Genomic DNA, 22,485 nt, shown 5'->3' with positions numbered 1-22,485 from the left:
CGCTACCAGAGAAATTTTCTGGTGACAGTAAGTCCTGTAGGGGTTTCATGAGTCAGTGCTCAATACATCTCGAGCTTCTGGCCTCTCGTTTCCCTACAGAGCGGGCTAAGGTGGGCTTTATCGTATCTTTATTGTCGGACAGGGCGTTGCAGTGGGCTACGCCGCTGTGGGAGCGTGGCGATCATGTGGTGCAGAGTGCTCCGTTATTCCTGTGCACTCTGAAACAGGTCTTTTTAGGACCTCGTGTCACCCATGATACGGCGCTCCAACTGTTGGCATTGACTCAGGGCTCGTCCTTGGTCAGCCATTTTGCCGTCCACTTCCGCACCCTAGCATCTGAGCTGGAGTGGTCGGATAAGGCCCTTATTCCTATATTTTGGAGGGGGCTGGCTGACCATGTTAAGGACGCCCTGGCCACTAGGGAGATTCCCGCCACACTGGAAGAGTTAATAACAGTGTCTACTCGTATTGACCTCCGTTTTCACGAGCGGAGGTTAGAGCGAGCCCAGTGTAGGCAGAGGTTTCGGCTGGCTCCCACCTTCGCCAAACCTTTAGAGTCTCCAGTCCAGGCTCCTGAGTCCGATGAGCCTATGGTAGTGTCACGAGCGGGATCTAAGTCCCGGACCGCTCGTGCACTCCAGGTTTGTCATGTTTCCAACAGTCAGGACATCTTGCCACCAGATGTCTCCAGCGGTCGAGGAAACGTCAGCGTCTAGTGGTAGTAGGTGGAGGTGCACTAGACACGGCGACGTTTGCCTCCAAATTGTCCTTTAAGGGGACAATAACATTAGGCTCTTCCTCCCACTCGGTAGAGCTCTGCGTGGATTCTGGGGCGGAGGGCAATTTTATGTCTTCTGCCTTCGCCCAACGTCACGCAATACCCCTGGTTATGCTACCTCAACCAGTAACGGTACGAGTGGTGAATGGGTCGACACTGCCCGCACAGATAACACATCAGACCATCCCTTTTACTCTGTCCATGTCACCATCCCATCAGGAGATTATATCTCTGCTCATCATTCCTGAGGGGATTGATGAGGTCCTGTTGGGGATACCTTGGTTACGGTACCACTCTCCTCACATCGAGTGGTCCTCAGGCAGATTTTTGGGATGGGGTGAATCATGTGGGGGTAGGTGTCACCGAGAGGGCGTTCATGTTGCTACTACGGAGGTATCCGCAGATCTATCCTCTCTCCCCAAGCAATATTGGTCGTATGCAGACGTGTTCTCCAAAAAGGCGGCGGAGACCCTTCCGCCCCATCGCCCCTATGACTGTCCTATTGATCTCTTGCCTGGTGCTGAGCCTCCCCGGGGTCGAGTCTATCCATTATCTCTCCCGGAGACGGAGGCAATGTCTCAGTACATTCAAGAGAATCTTGCAAGAGGGTTCATCAGGAAGTCAGTGTCACCTGCTGTTGCAGGGTTCTTTTTCGTGCAGAAGAAGAATGGGGAACTACATCCATGCATAGACTACAGGGGTCTTAACGCTATCACCGTTAAGAACAAGTATCCTTTGCCCTTGATATCTGAGCTTTTCGATAGGCTTCGGGGAGCGAGGGTGTTTACCAAACTAGATCTGCGGGGTGCTTACAACCTGATTCGCATCCGTGAGGGGGACGAAAGGAAAACGGCGTTTAACACCAGAGATGGGCACTATGAGTATCTGGTGATGCCCTTCGGGCTCTGTAATGCCCCAGCCGTTTTCCAAGACTTTGTCAACGACATCTTCCGGGATATGCTTTCCACCTCGGTTGTAGTCTATCTGGATGATATTCTCATCTTTTCTCCAGATATTGACTCCCACCGGAGAGATGTTGGCAGAGTCTTCGACCTCCTACGGGCAAACTCTCTTTATGCTAAGTTGGAGAAGTGTATGTTTGAGCAGGAGTCTTTACTGTTCCTGGGCTATATCATCTCCGCCCAGGGATTGGCTATGGATCCTGCCAAACTACAGGCTGTGATGGACTGGCAAGAGCCCCATTCTCTTAAGGCGGTGCAGCGCTTTATGGGGTTCATTAATTATTACCGCCATTTCATTCCCCACTTCTCAACTCTGGTAGCTCCCTTGGTAGCCCTCACCAAGAAGGGAGCAAATCCCAAAGTGTGGTCTGAAGAGGTCTCCAGGGCCTTTTCTTCTACTAAGTCTCATTTTGCTAGCGCTCCCATCCTACATCGTCCCGATGTCGATAAGCCATTTATAATGGAGGTGGATGCCTCTTCCGTTGGTGCTGGAGCAGTCCTCTTCCAAAAGGATGCTCAAGGTCGGAAGCATCCGTGCTTCTTCTTCTCCAAGACCTTCACACCAGCGGAGAGGAATTATTCCATCGGGGACAGGGAGTTGCTAGCGATGAAATTGGCTTTCTCAGAGTGGAGACATCTCTTGGAGGGGGCTCGTTTTCCCTTTCAAGTTTTCACAGACCACAAAAATTTGCTATATTTGCAAACAGCCCAGCGGCTAAATTCTCGCCAGGCCAGATGGTCCTTATTCTTCTCCCGATTCCACTTCACCCTCCATTATCTCGCTGGGGAGAAGAACATTCGAGCTGATGCCCTTTCTCGCTCTGTTGTGTCATCTGAGGAGGAGGAAGGAGAGCCTCGGCTTATTGTTCCTTCTGAGAGCTTGAGAACCGTGGCTCCGGGCAAGACTTTTGTGCCCATAAATTTGCGACCGGAGGTTCTCTCTTTGGCTCATTCCTCCAGGGTGGGTGGACACTTTGGGACAAAAAGGACATCTGAGCTGCTGGCGAGGACGTACTGGTGGCCGCATATGCTCCGAGATGTCAGAGATTACGTTCTGGCGTGTGTCTCATGCGCCAAAAATAAGTCTCGACAACGGCCGTCTGGGTTACTCTATCCCTTGCCGGTGGTAGATAGGCCCTGGGAGATGGTCGGGATGGACTTTGTAGTGGGTTTGCCCAAGTCTCGCGGCTGTACCGTCATTTGGGTTATTACCGATCATTTCTCGAAAATGGTGCATTTGGTGCCGCTCCCACGGTTACCTTCTGCATGGGCCTTGGCAGCGTTGTTCATAAGACACATCTTCCGCCTACACGGCATGCCAGACAAAATTGTCAGTGACTGGGGTCCCCAGTTTGCGTCTCGGTTCTGGAGAGAGCTTTGTTGTCTTCTCAGCATTGAGTTAAATCTCTCTTCCGCATATCATCCTGAGACGAATGGGTTGGTAGAGAGGTCCAATCAGACTCTGGTCACATATCTATGACATTTTGTTTCTGCCAGGCAGGATGACTGGGCATCTTTATTACCATGGGCAGAGTTCGCCCTTAATAACGCTGTAGCCGACTCCACTGGTCAGACTCCTTTCCTCCTTAATTACGGCCAGCATCCGCGGGTTCCTGTGCCTATGCCCGTGTCCTCTGCTGACTCCAGGGTGGCAGACTGGGCAGTGGAGGCACGGGACATTTGGGACCGCACTCAGGATGCTATTCGGGCCTCAAAGGAGAGAATGAGGTCCTCCGCCGATGCACATCGGCGCCCTGCCCCGACCTTTGCTCCTGGCGATTTAGTGTGGCTCTCCGCCCGTAACATCAGGCTGCGTGTAGAGTCCACTAAGTTTGCACCTCGCTACTTGGGTCCCTTCAAGGTCCTCGAACAGGTTAATCCTGTGGTCTACCGTCTGGCCCTTCCTCCACGCCTTGGTATCATTGACACCTTTCATGTGTCCCTCCTTAAGCCCATATACATGTCCCGGTTTTCTCAGTCATCTGCCGGGACATCGGGTTCGTCTACGGATGATTACGAGGTGAACGCTATTTTGGGGTACAAGGTGGTACATGGTAAAAAATTCTATTTGGTGGATTGGAAGGGTTATGACCCTGAGGACAGGTCCTGGGAGCCTGCTGAGCACATTCGGGCTCCGCAGCTCATTGCTGCCTTCGAACGTAGCGAGGCCCAAGGAGGGGGGGGCCCTAGGAGGGGGGGTAATGTTAGGGGTTGAGTTCCTGCCTCTGCACAGGGGGAATCTCGGGCCATCTCCGCTGTGGTCTCCCATTCTTCTCCTGCCGCAGTGGAGCTTGTTCAGCAGAGACGTCGATCCCAGCATCTCGCTCAGTCTGACTCTGTGCTTATAGTTACTGCTGCGTTTCCTGCTTCTCCCATTGAAGTCAGTGCTTGGCAGCGGCGAGCGGACGTTTCTGGAGCTAAGTCCTGCTTTTCACATTCTGAGCATGCCCAGAGTAAGATCTCTCAGTGGAGATCGAGGGTCACATGATCAGATACTGCAGCTAAGGTCCTTGTAGCTGCTAGGACTAAATCCTGCCTTGCACTCTGAGCATGCCCAGGGCGAGATCTCTCAGTGGAGATCCAGGGTCACATGCTCAGGTGCTGCAGCACTCCATTGGTCCTTCTTTGGAAGGTCCTAAACATGCTGCAGCAATTTAAGCCTCGCATGGCCGCACGGCCATGCGCTAGTATTGTCTTTTGTAAATGTGTGTGTGTTGTGAGTGAAAGTCGTTCTTTAAAATCCCCTCCCTATTGTATGACTGCTTGCGGAAGGTGGGTGATTGCTACCTAGCGCCCGACTTAGCCATCAGCACGGTACACACATTACAACGTCTTATTGCTGTGACCGCCAGTGCGGCGCCGTGCGCTTCCTCTGCGCTTTCCTAACCCAAGCCTGGGTGGTTAGTGGCGTCCGCCAGTGCGGCACCGCACGCACTCTCGTGCCTCTAAATATATTCTCTTGGTGCGGTACCGCGGCCCTGTGACTCAACAGGGTTCGCTTCCTTCACACTGGGTGAAGTTAACCCAAGTGTGTATTCATATTGTACCGCCATCTCGTCCGTCTCTACTAGCAGCAGGGTTTTCACCTGCACGGTGGACCTCGGACGGCGAACGCACCTAATACCATTATACCTTATACTTGGTGCGTTCCGCCAGTCCTAACAGTCCATATCTACACCTGTGTCCTGAACCACCCAGAGGTTAAGGGGAAAAGAAAGACAAAACACGCTGCAGAGAAAAAAAAAATGGTCTCAGGACTCTTATCCCTCTTTTGAGATGCATTAATACTTTGGGCCAGCTGTACTTTTATGGACCTGGTGGTTAGGAGCACCCGGAATGACCTGATGGTTAAGCTAACACAGAACAAGCTCTGGGAAGTGGGAGCTCTGCTGACCGCAACCCCTAATCCTATCACACACACTAGAAATAGCCGTGGAGCGTACCTAACTATGCCTAGACGCCTCTTCACAGCCTAAGAGCTAACTAGCCCTAGAGATAGAAAATAAAGCCTACCTTGCCTCAGAGAAATTCCCCAAAGGTAAAGGCAGCCCCCCACATATATTGACTGTGAGTTAAGATGAAAGTCACAAACACAGAAATGAAACAGGTTTCAGCAAAGGGAGGCCAGACTAACTAAACAGACTGAGGATAGGAAAGGTATCTTTGCGGTCAGCACAAAAAACTACAAAAAGACCACGCAGAGTGTGCAAAAAGACCTCCGCACCGACTCACGGTGCGGAGGTGCCACTCTGCATCCCAGAGCTTCCAGCTAGCAAGGCAAAATCATGATAGCAAGCTGGACAAGAAAACAATGAACAAATATTAAACTAGCAGGGACTTAGCTTCTGCTGGAGTAGACAGGTCACCAGAAAGATCCAAGACCGAACTGAACCAGTACAAGAACATTGCCAGCTGGCATAGAGTAACGATCTGAGTGGAGTTAAATAGAGCAGCCAGCCAAAGAATAAACTAAATCACCTGTGGAAGGAACCTCAGAAGCAGCAGTTTCACTCATAGCCACCAGAGGGAGTCCATGGACAGAACTCGCCGAAGTACCATTCATGACCACAGGAGGGAGTCCGATAACAGAATTCACAACACTTAGTAGGCCTAAAATAACAAAAGGAGGCTCAATGCAGTTTCAATTATCTTGCAGGGGTACACAGGCAGCATTGGTGTGGTCAGCAGAGGACTACTGGAAGGACGGACTGCAGACAGACTTAGTAGGCCTAAAATAACAAAAGGAGGCTCAATGCAGTTTCAATTATCTTGCAGGGGTACACAGGCAGCATTGGTGTGGTCAGCGGAGGACTATTGGAAGGAGGGACCGCACACAGACTGAGAGATGTGAATCCAACCAGGAACCATTGACAAGTGGCACTGCTGAAGGGAAGAGCCAGGCATAAATAGCCGAGCAGAAAGACAATCAGTGGAAGCAGCTGCAGACTGCTAAATCCAAGGAGCAGCCATACCACTTAAAACCACCGGAGGGAGCCCAAGAGCAGAACTCACAAAAGTGCCACTTACAACCACCGGAGCTAGCCCAAGAGCGGAATTCACAACAGGGTACACAGGCAGCATTGGTGTGGTCAGTGGAGGACTATTGGAAGGAGGTACCACAGACAGACTTAGTAGGCCTAACATAGAAAAAGTAGGCTCAATGCAGTTTCAATTATCTTGCAGGGGTACACAGGCAGCATTGGTGTGGTCAGCGGAGGACAATTGGAAGGAGGGACCGCAGACAGACTTAGTAGGCCTAAAATAACAAAAGGAGGCTCAATGCAGTTTCAATTATCTTGCAGGGGTACATAGGCAGCATTGGTGTGGTCAGCAGAGGACTATTGGAAGGACTGACCACAAACAGAATTAGTAGGCCTAAAATAACAAAAGGATGCTCAATGCAGTTTCAATTATCTTGCAGGGGTACAGAGGCAACATTGGTGTGGTCAGCGGAGGACTATTGGAAGGAGGGACCGCACACAGACTTAGAGATGTTAATCCAACCAGGAACCATTGACAAGTGGCACTGCTGAAGGGAAGAGCCAGGCATAAATAGCCGAGCAGAAAGACAATCAGTGGAAGCAGCTGCAGACTGCTAAATCCAAGGAGCAGCCATACCACTTAAAACCACCGGAGGGAGCCCAAGAGCAGAACTCACAAAAGTGCCACTTACAACCACCGGAGGGAGCCCAAGAGCGGAATTCACAACAGTACCCCCCCCTTGAGGAGGGGTCACCGAACCCTCACCAGAGCCCCCAGGCCGAACAGGACGAGCCAAGTGAAAAGCACGAACCAAATCGGCGGCATGCACATCAGAGGCAACAACCCAAGAATTATCCTCCTGGCCATAACCCTTCAACTTGACAAGATACTGAAGCCTCCGCCTCGAGAAACGATAATCCAAAATTTTCTCAACCTCATATTCCAACTCTCCCTTAACCAACACCGGGGCAGGAGGATCAACCGAGGGAACAACGGGCACCACATATCTCCGCAACAAAGATCTATGGAAAACATTATGAATGGCAAAAGAGGCTGGAAGAGCCAAACGAAAAGACACAGGATTGATAATTTCAGAAATCTTATAAGGACCAATAAACCGAGGCTTAAAGGGGAAGAAACCTTCATAGGAACATGACGAGAAGACAACCAAACCATATCCCCCATACGAAGCCGGGGACCAACACACCGACGGCGGTTAGCAAAACGTTGAGCCTTTTCCTGAGACAACGTCAATTTGTCCACCACATGAGTCCAAATCTGCTGCAGCCTGTTCACCACAGAATCCACACCAGGACAATCAGAAGGCTCAACCTGCCCCGAAGAAAAACAAGGATGAAAACCAAAATTACAAAAGAAAGGTGAAACCAAGGTAGCCGAACTAGCCCTATTATTAAGGGCAAACTCGGCCAACGGCAAGAAAGCCACCCAATCATCCTGATCAGCAGACACAAAGCATCTCAAATAGGTTTCCAAGGTCTGATTAGTTCGCTCAGTTTGGCCATTAGTCTGAGGATGAAATGCCTAAGAAAGAGACAAATCAATGCCCATCCTAGCACAAAAGGCACGCCAAAACCTACAGACAAACTGAGAACCTCTGTCAGACACAATATTCTCTGGAATGCCATGCAAACGAACCACATGCTGAAAAAACAATGGAACCAAATCTGAGGAGGAAGGCAACTTAGGCAAAGGTACCAGATGGACCATTTTAGAGAACCGGTCACAAACAACCCAGATAACAGACATCTTCTGGGAAACAGGAAGATCCGAAATAAAATCCATGGAAATATGCATCCTGGGCCTCTCAGGGACCGGCAAAGGCAAAAGCAACCCACTAGCGCGGGAACAGCAAGGCTTGGCCCGGGCGCAAGTCCCACAGGACTGCACAAAAGCACGCACATCGCACGACAAGGAAGGCCACCAAAAGGACCTAGCAACCAAATCTCTGGTACCAAAAATCCCAGGATGACCAGCCAACACTGAACAATGAACCTCAGAAATTACCTTACTTGTCCATCTATCAGGAACAAACAGCTTACCCACTGGACAGCGGTCAGGCTTATCAGCCTAAAATTCCCGAAGCACCCGCCGCAAATCAGGGGAGATGGCAGAAAAAATCACCCCTTCCTTAAGAATGCTAACCGGCTCAAGGACTCCAGGAGAATCAGGCAAAAAACTCCTAGAGAGGGCATCAGCCTTAACATTCTTAGATCTCGGAAGATATGAGACCACAAAATCAAAACGGGAGAAAAACAGGGACCATCGAGCCTGTCTAGGATTCAGCCGCTTGGCCGACTCGAGGTAAATCAGATTCTTATGATCAGTCAAGACCACAACGCGGTGCTTAGCTCCCTCAAGCCAATATCGCCACTCCTCAAACGCCCACTTCATAGCCAACAACTCCCGATTGCCGACATCATAATTGCGTTCCGCAGGCGAAAACTTTCTGGAAAAAAAACCACACGGTTTCATCAAAGAACCATCAGAATCCCTCTGAGACAAAACGGCCCCTGCCCCAATCTCAGAAGCGTCAACCTCAACCTGAAAAGGAAGAGAAACATCCGGCTGACGCAACACAGGGGCAGTAGTAAATCGGTGTTTAAGCTCCCGAAAGGCCTAAACAGCCGCAGAGGACCAATTCACCACATCAGCGCCTTTCTTAGTCAAATCAGTAAGGGGCTTAACCACACTGGAAAAGTTGGCAATGAAACGGCGATAGAAATTAGCAAAGCCCAAAAATGTTTGAAGGCTCTTCACAGATGTGGGTTGAATCCAGTCATGAATAGCTTGGACCTTAACAGGATCCATTTCCATAGACGAGGGAGAAAAAATAAAACCCAAAAAAGAGACCTTCTGAATAGGCACTTAGACCCCTTCACAAATAAAGCATTATCACGAAGGATCTGGAATACCATCCTGACCTGCTTCACAGGAGACTCCCAATCATCGGAAAAAATAAAAATATCATCCAAATATACAACCATGAATTTATCAAGATAATTGCGGAAAATATCATGCATAATAGATTGGAACACAGATGGAGCATTAGAGAGCCCGAATGGCATCACGAGGTATTCAAAATGGCCTTCGGGCATATTAAATGCAGTTTTCCATTCGTCACCCTGTTTAATACGAACAAGATTATATGCCCCTCGGAGGTCAATCTTAGTAAACCAACTAGCCCCCTTAATCTGAGCAAACAAATCAGAAAGCAAAGGCAAGGGGTATTGGAATTTGACCGTGATCTTATTAAGAAGACGATAATCTATACAGGGTCTCAAGGAGCCATCCTTCTTAGCAACAAAAAAGAAACCCGCTCCCAACGGTGACGAAGACGGCCGAATATGCCCCTTCTCCAAAGATTCCTTAACATAACTCCGCATTGGCGGCATGCTCTGACACAGACAGATTGAAAAGTCGGCCCTTAGGGAACTTACAACCTGGAATCAAGTTAATAGCACAATCACAGTCCCTATGTGGAGGAAGTGAACTGGACTTGGGCTCATCAAATACATCCTGGAAATCCGACAAAAACTCAGGGACCTCAGAAGAGGGGGAAGAGGAAATTGACATCAAAGGAACGTCACTATGTACCCCTTGACAACCCCAACTAGTCACAGACATAGATTTCCAATCCAGCACCGGATTATGTTCCTGTAACCATGGAAAACCCAGTACAACAACATCATGCAGGTTATGCAACACCAGAAAACGGCAATCTTCCTGATGTGCTGGAGCCATGTACATGGTCATCTGCGTCCAGTACTGAGGTTTATCCTTGGCCAATGGTGTAGCATCAATGCCCCTCAAAGGAATAGGGCTCTGCAAAGGCTGCAAGGAAAAACCACAGCGCCTGGCAAATTCTAAGTCCATTAAGTTCAGGGCAGTGCCTGAATCCACAAACGCCATCACAGAAAAGGACGACAATGAGCAAATCAGGGTCACAGATAAAAGAAAGTATGCTTAGGGCAATCAGAAATGACATGAGCAGAATCATCACAGTAAAAACACAGCCTATTCTGACATCTGAATTCCTGCCGTTCTGTTCTAGTCAAAATCCTATCACATTGCATAGGCTCAGGACTCTACCCAGAGGACACTGCCATATGGTGCACAGGCGTAGGGAAGCCCACCATAACATCTTTAAGGGCTTCAGAAAGACCTTTTCTGAAAATAGCAGCCAGAGCATCCTCATTCCATTTAGTGAGCACAGACCATTTCCTAAATTTCTGGCAGTATAATTCTGCCGCTTCCTGAACTTGACACAGGGCCAACAGGGTTTTTTCTGCATGATCCACAGAATTAGGTTCGTCATACAATAATCCGAGCGCTTGAAAAAATGCGTCTACATTCCGCAATGCCGGATCCCCTGATTTAAGGTAGAATGCCCAGTCCTGAGGGTCACCACGCAGCAAGGATATGATGATTTTAACTTGCTGAATGGGATCACCAGAAGAACGGGGTTTCAAAGCAAAAAACAATTTGCTGTTGTTTTTAAAGTTCAAAAACTTGGATCTGTCCCCAAAAAACAAATCAGGAGTAGGAATTTTAGGCTCCAAAGCCGGAGTCTGGACAACATAATCTTGGATACTCTGTACTCTTGCAGCAAGTTGATCCACACGAGAAAATAAACAGTGAACATCCATGCCAGAGCATAAATCCTGAACCACCCAGAGATCAAGAGGGAAAAAAAAGACAAAACAGAGCACAGAAAAAAAAATGGCTCAGATTTTTTTTCCCCTTCTTTTGAGATGCATTTACTTCATTTTTGGCCACTTGTACTGTTATGAACTGGTGGTTTAGGAGCAACATGGGACGAGCTCTGAAGGAGGTGGTACCTGTACTGACCGCAGTCCCTAAGCTCAACACAACACTAGAAGTAGTCGTGGGATGCTCCTGTCACTCCCTAGGCACCTCGTCACAGCCTGAGAACTAACTACCCCTAAAGATAGAAACAGGAAAACTATCTTGCCTCAGAGAAAATCCCCAAAGGATAGATAGCCCCCCACAAGTAATGACTGTGAGTGGAGAGGGAAAAGACATACACAGAAAGAAAACAGGATGTAGCACAGGAGGCCAGTCTAGCTAGATAGATAAGACAGGATAGAATACTGTGCGGTCAGTATTAAAAACTACAAAAATCCACACAGAGTTTACAAAAATCTCCACACCTGACTAAAGGTGTGGAGGGTAAATCTGCTTCCCAGAGCTTCCAGCTAAACTGAATTAATCCATACTAACAAGCTGGACAAAACATAGAATGCACAGAACGAATAAGTCCACAACAAGTGGACAGAAAAGAGCAAGCAAGGACTTAACTTTGCTGAACTGGTCAGGATATCAGGGAAATCCAAGAGAGATGTGAATCCAACCAGGAACCATTGACAAGTGGCACTGCTGAAGGGAAGAGCCAGGCATAAATAGCCGAGCAGAAAGACAATCAGTGGAAGCAGCTGCAGACTGCTAAATCCAAGGAGCAGCCATACCACTTAAAACCACCGGAGGGAGCCCAAGAGCAGAACTCCCAAAAGTGCCACTTACAACCACCGGAGGGAGCCCAAGAGCGGAATTCACAACAGGGTACACAGGCAGCATTGGTGTGGTCAGTGGAGGACTATTGGAAGGAGGGACCGCAGACAGACTTAGTAGGCCTAAAATAACAAAAGGAGGCTCAATGCAGTTTCAATTATCTTGCAGGGGTACAGAGGCAGCATTGGTGTGGTCAGCGGAGGACTATTGGAAGGAGGGACCGCACACAGAGTTAGTAGGCCTAAAATAACAAAAGGAGGCTCAATGCAGTTTCAATTATCTTGCAGGGGTACACAGGTAGCATTGGTTTGGTCAGCAGAGGACTATTGGAAGGACGGACCGCAGACAGACTTAGTAGGCCTAAAATAACAAAAGGAGGCTCAATGCAGTTTCAATTATCTTGCAGGGGTACAGAGGCAGCATTGGTGTGGTCAGCGGAGGACTATTGGAAGGAGGGACCGCACACAGAGTTAGTAGGCCTAAAATAACAAAAGGAGGCTCAATGCAGTTTCAATTATCTTGCAGGTGTACACAGGCAGCATTGGTGTGGTCAGTGGAGGACTATTAGAAGGAGGGACTGCAGACAGACTTAGTAGGCCTAAAATAACAAAAGGATGCTCAATGCAGTTTCAATTATCTTGCAGGGGTACACAGGCAGCATTGGTGTGGTCAGTAGAGGACTATTGGAAGGAGGGACCACAGACAGACTTAGTAGGCCTAAAATAAAAAAAATGGCTCTATGCACTTATATTTAGGTTCCAGGGGTACACAGGCAGCATTGGTGTGGTCAGCAGAGGACTACTGGAAGAAGGGACCGCAGACAGACTTAGTAGGCCTAAAATAACAAAAGGAGGCTCAATGCAGTTTCAATTATCTTGCAGGGGTACACAGGCAGCATTGGTGTGGTCAGTGGAGGACTATTGGAAGGAGGGACTGCAGACAGACTTAGTAGGCCTAAAATAACAAAAGGAGGCTCAATGCAGTTTCAATTATCTTGCAGGGGTACACAGGCAGCATTGGTGTGGTCAGTAGAGGACTATTGGAAGGAGGGACCACAGACAGACTTAGTAGGCCTAAAATAAAAAAAAATGGCTCTATGCACTTTTATTTAGGTTCCAGGGGTACACAGGCAGCATTGGTGTGGTCAGCAGAGGACTACTGGAAGGAGGGACCGCAGACAGACTTAGTAGGCCTAAAATAACAAAAGGAGGCTCAATGCAGTTTCAATTATCTTGCTGGGGTACAGCAGGGGTACACAGGCAGCATTGGTGTGGTCAGTGGAGGACTATTGGAAGGAGGGACCGCAGACAGACTTAGTAGGCCTAAAACAAAAAAAGTAGGCTCTATGCACTTTTAATTAGTTTCCAGGGGTACACAGGCAGCATTGGTGTTGTCAGCAGAGGACAATTGGAAGGAGTGTCTGACACAGTTAGTACTCCAAAATAATACATAAATGTTAATGTCTCGCAAAAAAACAAAACAAACAAAAAAAAAGGGTGGCATACTTAGGTACAGGGGTGGGCTCCTCTGATGACTTTCAGACATTGTTATTTGGCGCAAAGTATTTACAGGTGTAAATGTAGGACAGGGCCACTGAATATTTTAAGTAGCATCATACATGTCAACAAATTGGTATTGTCAGTGCCAGGCATTGAAGTATTTCACCGCATAGACTAAACAGCGGTGGAGCAGTGACAGATAATTTTGCAAGTGGTAGAGCACTGTTTGAGCTGGGGGGGAACTCTCTTGTGGCCGGCGGTACTGGCCCAAGGCCCCTCATGTTACAACGGTGTGTCTGATGTAGGGTGCGCACCACCACTGCCAGAGAGACTTCATTGTACTATGAGGGACCCGGTGCCACGTGGGGGGAGTCAGCCCATTTAGGGAGGTGTAAACATGTTGTATGCTGGACATACAGCAGCTGCAAATGGATAAATTGGAACACTCAGTAAGCCCAGTCCAAAAGCAAGACCTTTTTAAAGGAAAGCTAGGTGTCAGCCGGGAAAGGTGGGGCAAAATAATTAGAAATCCATGAGTGGTTCATTTTAATGAAGGTTAGATCATCAACATTTTGGGTAGCCAGACGAGTCCTTTTTTCGGTCAGTATTAAACCAGAAGCACTGAATACTCTTTCTGATAGCACACTAGCTGCTGGGCAAGCGAGCTCCTGCAATGCATATTCGGACAATTCAGGCCAGGTGTCTATTTTGGATGCCCAGTAATCAAATGGGAATGATGGGTGAGGGAGAACATCGATAGGGGAGGAAAAATAGTTAGTAACCATACTGGGCAAATGTTGTCTCCTGTCACTTTGAATTGATGCTGTAGTACCTGTCCTGTCTGCGGTCATTGCGAAATCACTCCACAACCTGGTCAGAAAACCCCTCTGTCCAACGCCACTTCTGATTTGTGCACCTCTAACACTTCTGCCCTGTTGCCCCCTGCAGCTCGTGTGAGAACCATCACTGGCGCTGTGTGCTGGGAATGCCTGAATCAAACGGTCAACAAGAGTTGCTTGTTTGGTTGCCAATATTTGTTCAAGGTTCTCATGTGGCATGATGTTTTGCAGTTTCCCCTTATAGCATGGATCCAGGAGGCAGGCCAACCAGTAATCGTCATCGGTCATCATTTTTATAATGTGGGGGTCCCTTTTTAGGATACGCAAGGCATAATCCGCCATGTGGGCCAATGTTCCAGTTGTCAATTCACTGCTTGTGCTGAGTTGAGGAGCACTTTCGGGCAAATCAACGTCACTTGCCTTCCTCAAAAACCCTGAACCTGGCCTTGCAACGCCACCAGTTTTATTGCCCCCTGAGAAGCTTCCTCGTCCAAAAAATACTCATCCCCATCATCCACCTCGTCCTCCTCTTATTCGCCCACCACCTCGTCCAGTAGACTTCCCTGACCAGACAATGGCTGACTGTCATCATGGCTTCTCTCATCCTCGGCTGCAGACGCCTGCTCCTTTATGTGCGTCAAACTTTCCATCAGCAGACACATTAGGGGGATGCTCATGCTTATTATGGCATTGTCTGCACTAACCAGCCATGTGCATTCCTCAAAACACTAAAGGACTTGACAAAGGTCTTGTAGCTTCGACCACTGTACACCTGACAACTCCATGTCTGCCATCCAACTGCCTGCCCGTGTATGTGTATCCTCCCACAAATACATAACAGCACGCCTCTGTTCGCACAGTCTCTGAAGCATGTGCAGTGTGGAGTTCCACCTTGTTGCAACGTCGATGATTAGGCGATGCTGGGGAAGGTTCAAAGATCGCTGATGATTCTGCATGCGGCTGGAGTGTACGGGCGAACGGCAGATGTGTGAGCAAAGTCTCTGCACCTTCTGGAGCAGGTTGGGTAACCCCGGATAACTTTTCAGGAAGCACTGCACCACCAGGTTTAAAATGTGAGCCAGGCAAGGAATGTGTTTCAGTTGTGAAAGGGCTATGTCAGCCATAAAATTCCTTCCGTTATCACTCACTACCTTGCCTGCCTCAAGATGTACACTGCCCAGCCATGACTGAGTTTCTTGATGGAAGAACTCAGACAGAACTTCTGCTGTGTGTCTGTTGTCGCCCAAACACTTCATTGCCAATACAGCCTGCTGACGCTTGCCACTAGCTGTTCCATAATGAGACACCTCGTGTGCAACAGTGGCAGCTGCGGATGGAGTGGTCGTGCGACTGCGGTCTGTGGACGAGCTCTCGCTTCTGCTGGAGGAGGAGGAGGAGTGGGGGCCAATGCCTACAGCCAACTGTTTCCTAGACCATGGGCTAGGCAGAACTGTTCCAATATTGCTGTCCCCTGTGGACCCTGCATCCACCACATTAACCCAGTGTGCAGTGATGGACACATAACGCCCCTGGCCATGCCTACAGTCATGGCCAGAATTTTTGAGAATGACACCAAAATTATATTTTCACCTGATCTGCTGCCCTCTGGTTTTTATTAGTGTTTGTCTGATGTTTATATCACATACAGAAATATAATTGCAATCATATTATGAGTACCAATAGGTTATATTGACAGTTAGAATGAGTAAATGCAGCAAGTCAATATTTGCAGTGTTGACCCTTCTTCTTTAATACCTTTGCAATTCTCCCTGGCATGCTCTCAATCAACTTCAGGACCAAATCCTGAATGATAGCAGTCCATTCTTGCATAATCAGTGCTTGCATTTTGCCAGAATTTGTTGGTTTTTGTTTGTCCACCCGTCTCTTGATGATTGACCACAAGTTCTCAATGGGATTAAGATCTGGGGAGCTTCCAGGCCATGGACCCAAAATCACTGTTTTGTTCCATGAGCCATTTAGTTATCACCTTTGCTTTATGGCAAGGTGCTCCATCATGCTGGAAAAGGCATTGTTGGGTGCCAAACTGCTCTTGGACGGTTGGGAGAAGTTGCTCTTGGAGGACATTCTGGTACCATTCTTTATTCATGGCTGTGTTTTTAGGCAAGACTGTGAGTGAGCCGATTCCCTTGGCTGAGAAGCAACCCCACACATGAATGGTTTCAGGATGCTTTACAGTTGGCATGAGACAAGACTGGTGGGAGCGTTCACCTCTTCTTCTCCGAATAAGCTGTTTTCCAGATGTCCCAAACAATCGAAAAGGGGATTCATCAGAGAAAATGACTTTGCCCCAGTCCTCAGCAGTCCACTCCCTGTACCTTTTGCAGAATATCAGTCGGTCCCTGATGTTTTTTTCTGGAGAGAAGTGACTTCTTTGCTGCCCTCCTTGAAACCAGGCCTTGCTCAAAGAATCTCCGCCTCACAGTGCGTGCAGAAGCACTCACACCAGCCTGCTGCCATTCCTGAGCAAGCTCGGCACTGCTGGTAGTCCGATCCCGCAGCTGAAACCATTTTAAGATACGGTCCTGGCGCTTGCTGGTCTTTCTTTGGCGCCCTGGAGCCTTTTTGACAACAATGGAAGCTCTCTTCTTGAAGTTCTTGATGATGCGATAGATTGTTGACTGAGGTGCAATATTTGTAGCTGGGATACTCTTCCCTGTTAGGCCATTTTTGTGCAGTGCAATGATGGCTGCACGTGTTTCTTTAGAGATAACCATGGTTAACTGAAGAGAAACAATAATACCAAGCACCAGCCTCCTTTTAAAGTGTCCAGTGATGTCATTCTTACTTAATCATGACTGATTGATCGCCAGCCCTGTCCTCATCAACACCCACACCTGTGTTAATGGATCAATCACTAAAACGAAGTTAGATGCTGAGTGCATGGGCAATGCGGTCTTTTACATGCTGGTGGAGGGCTGGGATGGCTTTTCTCGAAAAGAAGTGTCGACTGGGTAGCTCATAGCGTGGTACAGCGTAGTCCATCAGGGCTTTGAAAGCTTTGCTTTCAACTAACCGGTTGGGCATCATCTCTAACGAGATTAGTGTAGCAATGTGGGCGTTCAAACCCTGTGTACGCGGATGAGAGGATGAGTACTTCCTTTTCCTAACGAGAGTCTCTTGTAGGGTGAGCTGGACTGGAGAGCTGCATATGGTGGAACAAGCGGGGGTGCCGGTGGACATGGCAGACTGAGAGAGGGTTGGTGATGGTATTCTTGCTGTTGGCCTACATACAGTGTTTCCTACCAAGAACCTGGTGATTCCCTGACTGCTTTGGCCTTGCTACGAAACCTCCACATTTGCTGCAGGTGGTGTGGTAAACGGTAGGCTTACAGTGAGGGAAGGGATGTGACGTTGCTGACTAGCTTCATTGTGAGAGGGTGCAACAACGTTAAGGGATGTTTGGTAGTTAGTCCAGGCTTGCAAGTTCATGGTGGTTAAATGTCTACGCATGCAACTTGTATTTAGATTTCTGCTGAAGGTCCTTGAGCATTTCTTACAGATGACTTTGCACTGATCATTTGGATCTTGGTTAAAAAAATGCCAGACTGCACTCTTCCTAATATCGGATACCTTTTCAGGCATTGCACACTGAGCTACTTTAACCGGATGGCCACGCTGTCCTACAACTGTTTTTGTTTTTTTTGGCCGGATACGGGCCAGATGGAACCTGTTGCGATGTTGATGCCTGCTGCGGCTCCTCCTCCACTTCAGAGCTACTGCCGGCTGCACCCTGTTCCCCCAATGGCTGCCAATCGGGGTCAACAACTGGGTCATCTATGACCTCCTCTTCTATGTCCTGTGCACCTTCCTCTGTGCCACCATGTAAGCCGGTGCTATAGCGTCCGTGACGGGGCTCCATAGTCTCATCTGGGTCAGATTCTGGATCAGTACACTGCGAGGGCAATGTTGTGATCTGAGTCAAAGGAACAGCATTATAATCTGGCTGTGGCTGTGCATCTGTGCACTCCATGTCCGATTCATCTTGTAATGGGCATGGCCTGTTAACAATTTCCCTTTCTAACCCAGGAACGGTATGTGTAAAGAGCTCCATGGAGTAACCCGTTGTGTCGCCTGACGCATCCTTCTCTGTTGTTCTGGGTGAAGAACGCAAGGAAGCGACTTGACCGGGAACATCCACTGACGACGCGCTGCTTTTACATTTTGCACTTTCCGAAGAGGAGGCAAAAGAGATAGAGGCAGAGTCAGCAAGGAAAGCCAAAACTTGTTCCTGCTGCTCCTGCTTTAAAAGTGGTTTTCCTACTCCCAGAAAAGGGAGCGTTCGAGGCCTTGTGTAGCCAGACGATGACGGTGGCTGAACAACTCGAGACTTAGGTGCTATATTGCTTTTCCCACGACCACTTGATGCTCCACCACCACTACCATCATTACCAGCTGGCAATGACCGCCCACGGCCACGACCTATTCCACCAGACTTCCTCATTCTTGGAAATATGTAACCAAACTAACAAACGGTATTTGGTACTGTTAAACCAGTTACAAGGTGGACGCAAAATTGTTGTGAATTTAAATCTCCCTTTATAGGTGCGTGAGACTGCAGGGAAAATCAGGCCCACTGTATTACAGTACACAGTTTCAGTGGCAGACAGTGGCTGACAGATATGCCAATAAAAGGACTGACGCAGATGCACACACTGGAAATAAAAATCTCCCCTTCTTTTTTTTTTTGATGGGAGACTAGTGAATAAATCTGGCCCACTGTTTTACAGTATTGTTTCAGTGGCACAAAATGACAGACCGATACCACAGACTGGACTGGCACAGATGCACAGATTTGCCAATATTAATCTCCCCATCTTTTTTTTTGATGGGAGACTAGTGAATAAATCTGGCCCACTGTTTTACAGTATTGTTTCAGTGGCACAAAATGACAGACCGATACCACAGACTGGACTGGTACAGATGCACAGATTTGCCAATATTAATCTCCCCATCTTTTTTTTTGATGGGAGACTAGTGAATAAATCTGGCCCACTGTTTTACAGTATTGTTTCAGTGGCACAAAATGACAGACCGATACCACAGACTGGACTGGCACAGATGCACAGATTTGCCAATATTAATCTCCCCTTCTTTTTTTTTTTTGATGGGAGACTAGTGAATAAATCTGGCCCACTGTTTTACAGTATTGTTTCTGTGGCACAAAATGACTGACAGATACAACAGACTGTACTGGCACAGATGCACTGATTGGCAATATAAATCTCCCTTTTTAGTTGTGGGACAGTGCAGAAAAATACAGGCCCACTGTTTCACACTACACAGTTTCAGGGGCAGAAAGTGGCTTGAAGAGATATATATATATATATATATATATATATATATATATATATATATATATATATATATATATATATATATATATATATATATATATATATATATATATAGGGACGGTACTGCAATTACTATCTCCCTACAGTAATCTCAGAAAAGTATGGCAGGCAGCAATAAAAAGGACTGCTGCACACAAAAGTGTGGACAAACAAACAAGATAGCTGTGCAGAAAGGAAGGAACAACAGGATTTGTGTTTTGAAAAAAGCAGTTGGTTTGCACAGCGGCGTACAAACAGCAATGCAGCTATCAGGGAGCCTTATAAGCTACAGAGCTGATGCACAGAAATCTAGCCTCCACTGTCCCTGCAAGGAAAAGGTGGTGTTGGACAGTGGAAATCACTACAGCACAAGCGGTTTGGGAGTTTATATTCCCTGCCTAACGCTATCCCTGCTTCTGACGAAGCGGCAGCAACCTCTCCCTATGCTCAGATCAGCAGCAGTAAGATGGCGGTCGGCGTGCACGCCCCTTTATAGCCCCTGTGACGCCGCAGAAAGCAAGCCAATCACTGTAATGCCCTTCTCTAAGATGGTGGGGACTGAGACCTATGTCATGACACTGCCCACACTCTGCATCCACCTTCATTGACTGAGAAATGGCGCTGAACGCGTCATATAAAACGTGACTTTGACCGCGTGTCCGACCCCACACAGGGATCGGGTCAGGTTTCATGAAACCTGACTTTGCCAAAAGTCGGCGACTTATGAAAATGACCGATCCGTTTCGCTCAACCCTAGTGGCCGTGCTATATTTCTCTGCTGTATCTGTGCATCATGAATTGTGGTATGTGTTAAAAAGGGGGGCCCATGGAGACTCTTTCGCCCGGGCCCTCAAAAACCTGGAGCAAGCCCTGGCTTCACTAATTGGTCATGCTCAGCCGGCCCCGAACAATCAGCGACAGGCGCAGTCCGGCCACGGATTGGCGTGGAATTTGAACCACGCTTCGCTAATTGGTCGTGCCCGGATGGCCGAATACTGTGTATAAATTTCATTATTCTGAAAACTTCATAAATAAACTACATACTTATTCTAGAATACCCAATGCGTTAGAATCGGGCCACCATCTAGTATATAATATTCACTTATATTTGTTTTGTGTGTGTAATCATTATATGTGAACATGGTATGTAATGATATTATGGTCTTCAATGGAATATGTAAAAGAAGAGGTTGGACAAGGAAGTGACATCACAATTTTTTTTGTTAAATAATATATCTTTATTTAGCTTAAAAAAACACATCAAATCCAAGCACGCATTTTCAACTGCGTTTTCTGCCAAGAGAGGAAGAATCTACGCAGAAAATTCCACAGGCAAATCTGCAACGTGTGCACATACCCTAACTTTTCTCTGCTCACTGCCTGAATAAGAGCCCCTCTAAGACAGGCCTTCATTGCATCCCACAAAGTATCCCATGACACTGTTCTGGAGTTACAGTGCCTTGCGAAAGTATTCGGCTCCCTGGAACTTTTCAACCTTTCCACATGCTTCAAACATAAAGATACCAAATGTAATTTTTTGGTGAAGAATCAACAACAAGTGGAACACAATTGTGAAGTTGAACGAAATTTATTGGTTATTTTAAATTTTTGTGGAAAATCAAAAACTGAAAAGTGGGGCGTGCAATATTATTCGGCCCCTTTAGCTTAATACTTTGTTGCGCCACCTTTTGCTGCGATTACAGCTGCAAGTCTCTTGGGGTATGTCTCAATCAGTTTTGTACATTGAGAGACAGAAATTCTTGGCCATTCTTACTTGGCAAACAGCTCGAGCTCAGTGAAGTTTGATGGAGATCATTTGTGAACAGCAGTTTTCAGCTCTTTCCACAGATTCTCGATTGGATTGAGGTCTGGACTTTGACTTGTCCTCTTCCATCAGCTTCGCCTACATCTGCATGCGTCCTACGTACGCTATCTTTACCATTGGGTACGCAGGCCATACAGATATATGTGAATGCCTCCGCATGCATCATCTTGACGCTGCGCTGACCTGCGTCAAACGCAATATGTTGTATTTTGTTGCGGTTGGTGCAGCTTCAAAACAAGGCATCTGTATGCATCCGCATGGCCTGCCTGCGTACCCAGTGTTAAAGATAGGATACGCAGGACACATGCAGACGAAGGCAGAGCTGATGGAAGAGGCGCGGCAGTGGGCGGGGCTTCATTGTACAACGTGTCGCAAACGAAAAATTCTGAGAATCATTGGAACACGTTGAAGCGTTCCAGAGTTAATACCACATAAATTAACATTGGTCAGAAAATTTGACGTGGTCAGGAAGGTGAAAATGGGCTCACTGGTGAAGGGGTTAAAGGGTTATTCCTACCTTTAAAATGTATTACCTTTTCATAGGAAAGGGAATAACTTTTTGATTTGTGGGTGTCCAACTGAATTGAGCGATGATTGCTCATTCACACAACTACTCCATTACTCCACTAATTCTCTATGGAACGGCCAGAGATATCTGAGTACAGCTGTTACACCAGAGTATAGTTATTGGTTTTCAACACATTCCATCTAATTCACAAGCATGTTATATTATAATGTGGTTCTGTTGAAAATAAAAAGACCAATGCAATCCCAAGGCCCACATCGAGAAAATTAATTTTGGCAGTGGTTGCCAAACAGTTTTTCTTTTGGATTTCATTGAATACTTCACAAGAAATTATAAGTAAACAAATTCTTAAGATGAATTGAAGAGATCCCATGAGAAATTGTGTCAAATGCATCTGAGTGTGTAATAAAACTAATGGGATGCAATTATTTTGGGTTTTCATACAAGCTCATGTTTAATCATGACCTTAATTTTATTTAATTTTATTTATTTATCTGAATTACCATCATATTGGTATTTCAGGGGAAAAAAAAGAATAATGTGCCATCTGTATTTGAAGGTGTGCCATAATACCAAGAGATGGAACCTCTGAGTTGGTTAGCACAATTCTTATCCAGAAGAAATATTTAGTGGAAATTTTCTGTGCTACTGGATGATTGAGGAGACATCA

The sequence above is a fragment of the Ranitomeya imitator genome, chromosome 3 (assembly GCF_032444005.1).
Source record: "Ranitomeya imitator isolate aRanImi1 chromosome 3, aRanImi1.pri, whole genome shotgun sequence".
NCBI lineage: Eukaryota > Metazoa > Chordata > Amphibia > Anura > Dendrobatidae > Ranitomeya > Ranitomeya imitator.
This window is presented reverse-complemented; position numbering follows the sequence as displayed.